This window comes from Moschus berezovskii, chromosome 4 (assembly GCF_049115385.1).
Source record: "Moschus berezovskii isolate FMDL1 chromosome 4, NW_MosBer_1.0, whole genome shotgun sequence".
NCBI lineage: Eukaryota > Metazoa > Chordata > Mammalia > Artiodactyla > Moschidae > Moschus > Moschus berezovskii.
This window is the reverse complement of record NC_142463.1, coordinates 15,770,531-15,776,530: the sequence shown is the minus strand read 5'-3', so window position 1 is coordinate 15,776,530 and position 6,000 is coordinate 15,770,531. Positions and strand designations below refer to the sequence as shown.

Sequence of the window (6,000 nt, the reverse complement as noted above, 5' to 3'; positions counted from 1 at the left end):
CAGTTGTGTCCGACTCTTTGCGACCCCATGGACTGTATCCTGCCAGGCTCCTCTGTCCATAGCATTTCTCAGGCAAGAATTCTGGAGTGGGTTGCCATTCTTCCTCCTGGGAATCTTCGCCACCCAGGGCTAGAACCTGAGTTTCTTGAGTCTCTTGCATTGGCAGGGGGATTCTTTATCACTGAGCCACCTGGCAAGTCCAATGAACCTTGAAGACAGGGCTAAAAAGTGTGGAATTTGTCCTGTAGGCATGATGCTTCCAGGATCTGGCAGTTGTGGAAGGCAAGCAGAGAGAAGAGAGTCAAGAATTAGGTTACATCTCTGATAGTCCAGGGAACAGCACCTTGACTAGGGAAAAGGCAGTGTGCTTTGAAAACTGACTGGATGTGGAGGGCAGGGAGGAATTTTAAGAGGTACTACCCGAAAATCCCTGGTGGTCCAGTGGTTAAGACTCAGCACTTCCACTGCTGTGGCCCAGGTACAATCCCCGACTGGGGAACTAAGATCCTGCAAGCTGCACAGCATGGCTGGAAAAAAAACAAAACAAAAGATTTAAAAAGAAGCACTACTATGGTTTTAAGATTGGGTGACTGGGAATATGGTGGTGGCATTGTCCGAAATGGGGAGCAGACAGAAAGAGAAAGTTTAGGATGAAGAGTCGTGATTCTGGCCTTTAACCCACAGAGTTTGAGGACTCCTATGGAATTCTCTAATGGAACTGGAGCTAAGAATAAATTGATCTGTGAACAGAACTGAAAATACACAACTAAATGCTTTGGGTTAATCCTTTTAGCAACTCAACGCAATAGGTACTGTATGTGACTGTCCCCATTTTATAGAGGAAGAAAGTGAAACCAAGTCAGTTAAGGCTAAGGCCACAGCTCATCATCAGCTACCCAACTTCACTGCCTGTGCAGTTGACCTTTCTAGTACCTCATCTCAGGACAGTCCCTCAGACCCTTGCTTAGAGGCTATTTGATGCAACTCCAGTAAGCTTAGACTATGTACCTTCTTGGCTTCAGCAAATTAGAAGCAGGTATAAAAGGGATAGGCATAATGACAGCAGGAGAAGTGGCAACTGAAAACCAGAAACTTTACCCCAATGAGAACCCCCAAAGCACAGCATTCTGGGGCCATTCATTATGGTGAAATAGAGTCCTTAACTCAATAGTCCAAGAGGATTCCTTAATAATAAAGCCTGATTGCTACCAGTGCATGTTTATAATAAATCAAGAAAATACTAAGTTTACTTCTGTTTCTTAAATAAGGATGGCTAGGAAGTTTATAATATACCTTTAGAAGATTCTCACCTGATAAGGACACTTTTTTTTTTTTTTAATGTTAAGGAACAGAGTCTCAAAACTTTGGGGAACTTCACTTCAAAAATAGCTTTCCTGACAGCAGAGGTTTTGATACAACTGCTCTTCCCCTCACCTGTGAGCCCTCAAAAGTATATGAAGGATACTCTGGATTGTGTAGCTCTGCAGAACCTTCTGCCAGGATTCTCAGGCCCTCTCACACAACCATTGGTAACCTCCTCTTTTCCTCTCATCTGCCTCCCTCACTTGACTGCTTAGAAAGTGGACAATGAGGAGGGGAAACAGTGTGCTGGGGTCAGAAAGGGCTCTAACGTCCATAACAAATGTGAGCAAAAGTCTCACGACACAGCACTCAGTGGAAAAGAAGGAATAGAACACTCACTCCGGTGCTTGTCAGGAGGTGAAGGCACCAAATGAAGAATAAAAAGACCAGTCTCATCTGGGTCCCAGCTCTGTCGCTTACCAGCCCCGCACTTCTCTTGCAATCCTTCTGTCCAGCATGCCTATGCCTCGTGAACTCAACCCTCCAGGCTGGGCTTGGATCTTGAAAGCGCTTTTTGAAATGAAAATCTGATTTAGTCACTCTCCTACTTAAAACTTCAATAGTCTCTTACTGGCTATTGCTGGTATTCATAAGCCTTTTGGGCTCAGGACCCCTTTCCTCTCTAAAAATTATGGAGGAACTTGAAGAGATTTTTCATGTGCTATTTTCATTGTTACTTCTAACAATACCTACCATGTTAGGAATTAAAACAGAAATTTCTAAAATTTTGTTAATTCACTTAAAATTACAATAAACCCATTACATGTTAACATAATGACATTTTAATAAAAATTTTCTGTAATTTCTAAAACAAAATATTGATGAGAAAAGTGGTGTCTTACATTTGTACAAGTTTTCTTCAACACCTGGCTTAAAGAAGACAGCTGGATTCTCAAATCTGTTTCCGCATTTAATGTGTTGAAATATCATCTGTCCTCTAGTCTATGGAAAACTTCACTGTACACTCATGAGAGAATCACAGTGAAAAAAGCAAATCACATTTAGCATTATTATGGAAATAATTTTGAGCTCACTGACCTCTGAAAGATCTCAGGGACACCAAGGAGTACCAGAACTACATACTATGAAAACCATGGGCCTCTAAAATAAATAACATACAAGGACATTAATTGTAATTCTAGGTACACAAAGACCTCCTTCAGCACCATATCCACAGCCTCCCATATTCCCGCTCCACCAGTCACACCAACCAGCCATCCGCTATCATGTGCCTTTATGCCCTTGCACATATCCAGCCCTCTGCCTGAAATAAGCTTCTTCCTTGCAGGCTCTTTCAAGAACCAACTTGAAAGGGTTTGACTCTCAAAGTGCCTCCTCTGACCCATCCTGACAGCTGATGACTTCCTGCTGGCAGAGCACAGGCTTTGAAGCCAGGTGAACCTCCACTCAGCCATTTACTGGCTGGGTGACCTCGGACAAGTAGCTTCACCTCCCAGACCTTCAGTTTCCTCTCTGCTAAAACAGGGATTGTCCAAGTGGACAGGCTGTTTAACCAGAGGAGTGCAGCAAAAACTGTTTACTGACAGAACGAGCCTGCAAAACAGGTATATGGATAGGGATCAATGCATTAAGTACTTGTTGAATGGATCAACCAGTTAAAGGACGGTGGCATCTTCTATTTACTTAACTGGGTGCCCAGCACTGTTTCTCGTGGGCTTCACAAGCATTATTTTATCTTCACACCAACCATCTGGATTGAACGATATTCCTTTAGAGGTGAGGGCCCTGAGGTAGAGACTCGAGGTAACTCGCTTAACGTCACCCACCACCGGGTCCCCGAGCCCTCTCCAGGCCTCAGTTTACCCTCCCTTGAGAGGGGGCGCGCAGGGCCAGTGGGGGGTGTGGATCTGGGCCGCGGGGTGTAAGGCGGGAGGAGGCAGACAGCGGGCGCTGGCTAGGCCGGGCCGCTTGGGGGCGCCCTACCCGTACCATCACCCCCCCACACCCCGCGGCCCGCTCCGGCCCCCAGCTCCGCGCGGGCCCAACGGCCCGGGCGCGCGCCACCCCACGGCGGGAGGCCCGGGGGGCGGGGCCAGGGAGCCACGCCCCGCCCCCGCCTCAGCCGCAGCCGCCGCCGCCGCCGCCGCCGCCGCCGCCGCCTCCTCGGTCGAGCCCCCAGCCGCCCGCCAGCCTGCCGGCCGGCCGGCCGCCGCCGCTCTCCGGAGCCGCCCCCGCCCGCCCCCTCCGCGCGTCCTCTCTCGCTCGCTGCGCAGCGGAAATATGGCGGCGGGCAGGGAGTGAGCCGCCCCGCGCCGTCGCTGCGCCCGCAGGTAAGCGCCTCGGTGGCCGCCTCCGCTCGCCAGGAAAGCCAGCGCCCTGAGGGCCCTGGGCCGCCAGGGGCCGCCCCGGGCGCGAAGGAGGCGCCGGGACCGGCCGGGCCGCTGCCCCCGCCCCTCGGGCCCTGCTGTCCGTCTGTGTGTCCTGGCCGGTCAGCCTGTCAGGGGTCCGAGCGCGGCTGTCGGCCGCCGACTCAGCGGTCCGGGAACCCCCGCGGCGTTCTGCATCCGCGGCCGGTCCGGCGGGGCCCAGCATCCGGCCCGCGGCCCTCCCTCAGTAGGGGCACCCCCGAGCTCCGCGAGGGAAAAACTCAAGGACACGGGGACGCTGGAGGGTCAGCGTCGCGTGCGGTCCGAGCGGGGGTCGTTCTGTCCAAGCTAGAGGGGCCGGGTCGGCCGGAGAGTTGGCTTTGGGCCGAGGGCCAGGAGTCGGAGGAGCTGTCAGTCTGCTCCGACAGGAGAGCTGAGAGATGCCGGTGGATCCTCGCCGGCCGGATCCGGTTCGGGGCGGGCGAGGACCGAGGTCGGCCGGCTTCCTGGCCCAGCTGAGGGTCGGAGGTGCGAAGGGCGGGGAGCTGTCAGCCGGGTCCTCGGCGCTGGCTCGGGCTGAGGGAGCTGCGCCGGGACAACTCACGTGTGCCGCCGGAAACGGGCGGGGAGAGCTGGTTTCCAACCTCCGACGGGGGCGGGGGCCTCTGGGCACTGAGGTGAGCCAGGGGCCAGGAGGGCTTGGACACGTGGGCACGGCTGTAGGCCAGAACCAGAGGAATGAAAAGGTGTTTCCAGAAGATAGGTGAACCCCAGAACGTCTCCAGATTGGAAAGGAATTTAAAAGTCATCTAGGATCCGTTTCTCTGCCCCATACCAAAGTAGCTTCGAAAATCCCGAATTCTACCCTAATAATTTGACCAGTCTATTTGAAGATCTTCTCCGGTGACAGGAAACTAATCTCTTCCCTAGGAAACCTGTTCGTTCCTGGACAGCTTTGGTGTTTCGAAATTTTTGTTTGTTTTGGTTGAAACAAATAGATGCCTCCAATTCTTCCTACTTCTGTTCTCTTATGGACACCCATTAAGATACCTGAAGATCATGTCCCCAGAGCCTTATCTTCACTAACTGATTCCACGTCCCTTCAGTTGTTTCTCATAGGCTGGGGTTCTCTCATTCCTTCTCTGAATGAACTCTAGTTTGCCCTTTAAAGGAGAGCTTCTTAGTGTAAGCCAGGAGACAAAACCTATTAAATTTCTGCAAGAAACTCTTTTGGCTCCAGGGAGTGACCTGCTTAAATATAAGGTACTGTATTCCTTTTTGGCTTCTCTGGTGGCTCCGAGGTTAAAGCGTCTGCCTCCAGTGCGGGAGACCCGGTTCGATCCCTGGGTTGTGAAGATCCCTGGAGAAGGAAATGGCAACCCATTCTAGTACTCTTGTCTGGAGAATCTCACGGACAGAGGAGAGGAGCCTGGAGTCCACGGGGTCGCAGAGTCGGACAAGACTGAGCGACTTCACTTCACTTCTATTCCTTTACTCATTTCTGTAGTGAGTTTTGAACTTTAAAAAAAACAAACATCTAGTACTGTTTGTTTAAACCAACTAAAAGTTCTTATTTTGTGGAAATTTTTGGCTTTTCCCTCATTTTTTTAAAATGTCTGTAAACACTTTATCAAATGAGCCTGTGTATATTGAAGTGTTGCAGTGCACCATGCAAATAGAAGAGCTTATTATTTTTTATACTGGAAAAGCATTGAGATCTCATTTGATGCCAGACTGCAATATTTAGTTGGAGAGGGAAATACTTTATTATATTGAACTCTTTGCTCTCTTTATAACTGCCAACACGAGGCCCAAAATGACTATGAAAAAGGACATTTTTGTTATTGTTGTTGTTGCTCACATACCAACCAGCATTTTTTTTTTTTACTTACTTTTTCATCATTTAGCCTTGGTTTGTGGGATTATGTTTTTAAATAGGGTCTTTACCAACATCCTGAACCCTTGCCTAAGAAACCCTGCATGTTAGTAATTTTTTAAACTTAGCAGAGATGTGATGGCCTTATAGATAAAACATCAAGCTCCTGTATCTGGGACCCTGTTTATATTTTAAGCAAAATAACATAAACAAGCGCATACCAGCAGTTAGAATTGGTTCTTTATCTTTCGTCTTATGTCTTCATTTTTTTAATTGGTCAATGGTTTTGAAGTTTGCAGCACAAGTCAAGTTTTGATTTCTGGTATGTTTGTGCAAATAATGTTTCCCTTTTATGTAAGTTGGATAAGACTTTGTATAGCACCGTTCTGTACAGAACTGTACAGACTCAGGAAAAGCTCGGATTCCTTCCCTTCA

General features: G+C 49.3%; 1 protein-coding gene across 5 annotated transcripts in view; it reads left to right on the top strand.

Moving 5' to 3' along the window:
• The first annotated feature begins 3,277 nt into the window (after nt 1-3,277).
• SCMH1 (Scm polycomb group protein homolog 1) overlaps nt 3,278-6,000 on the top strand; it is a 223,642-nt gene continuing 220,919 nt past the window's right edge. For 3 of the 5 annotated variants that reach the window (XM_088835188.1, XM_055403475.2, XM_088835185.1), the window contains exon 1: nt 3,523-3,653. The gene's annotated coding sequence lies outside the window, so the exon portion shown is untranslated. Of the gene's footprint in view, nt 3,654-6,000 lie in introns of all 5 variants that reach the window. The other 2 variants (XM_055403471.2, XM_055403469.2) reach the window with 1 other exon arrangement.